At 41.2% G+C, this 908-nt stretch overlaps 1 non-coding gene across 1 annotated transcript; it reads right to left on the bottom strand.

Moving 5' to 3' along the window:
- Positions 1-474: 474 nt before the first annotated feature.
- Positions 475-581, bottom strand: LOC112713473 (small nucleolar RNA R71). Its single transcript, XR_003158445.1, has one exon. It is a non-coding gene; the product is annotated as a small nucleolar RNA R71 (small nucleolar RNA).
- Between the last annotated feature and the right edge of the window lie 327 nt (positions 582-908).

The following is a 908-nucleotide window of genomic DNA, read 5'->3' as shown; positions in this document are numbered from 1 at the left end:
AGGAATAGTTGGAGAGGAAGCAGTGGAGGAAGATCTAGACGTTACTATAGGGGAGGAAATACATAATCATGTTGGGGAAGGTGCTGGTAACCATGTGGGGCAAGAGAGAATAGTTATAGGCTCTTACATCAATCCAAACCCAGGAAATTGTGGAAGCAGCATTCTAAAACCAACCATTCATGCTAATAATTTCCAGTTAAAGCCTCAACTCATTACCCTTGTTCAAAACAACTGCTCATTTGGAGGAAGTACACAAGAAGACCCCACTAACATCTAGCCACATTTTTAAGGATTTGTGATACAGTGAAGGTTAATGGTGTCCACCTAGATACCTATAAGCTGATATTGTTTCCGTTTTCTCTCAGGGATAAGGCATCAAAGTGGTTAGAGTCATTTCCTAAGGAGAGTTTGACAACTTGGGAAGAAGTCGTGAACAAGTTCTTAGCAAGATTCTACCCACTCCAAAGAGTTAACAGATTGAGAGTTGAGGTGCAAATATTTAGACAACAAGATGGTGAAACTCTCTATGAGGCCTGGGAGAGATACAAAGAGTTGACAAGAAAATGCCCTCCTGACATTTTCAATGAATGAGTACAACTGCACATTTTCTATGAAGGATTGTCACAAGAATCAAAGAAGGCCCTAGATCACTCTTCAGGAGGCTCTCTCAACAAGAAGAAGAAAATTGAAGAGGTCATGGACATCATAGAAACTGTGGCCAACAATGAGTACTTCTATGCCTCCGATAGAAACCCAAGAAGAAGAGTAATGGAGCTCAACTCTATGGATGCTCTGCTGGCTCAAAACAAGGTGATCACAACTCAACTAGTAGCTCTAACCAAGCAGATGGAGAAGAATCAAGTTTCAACTATCCAAGCACAAGCACCTATGCAAGAAGAAAATACCCC

The sequence above is a fragment of the Arachis hypogaea genome, chromosome 9 (genome assembly GCF_003086295.3).
Source record: "Arachis hypogaea cultivar Tifrunner chromosome 9, arahy.Tifrunner.gnm2.J5K5, whole genome shotgun sequence".
In the NCBI taxonomy this organism is placed as follows: domain Eukaryota; kingdom Viridiplantae; phylum Streptophyta; class Magnoliopsida; order Fabales; family Fabaceae; genus Arachis; species Arachis hypogaea.
The sequence above is the reverse complement of the archived record's forward strand: the minus strand, read 5'-3'. Positions and strand labels throughout refer to the sequence as shown.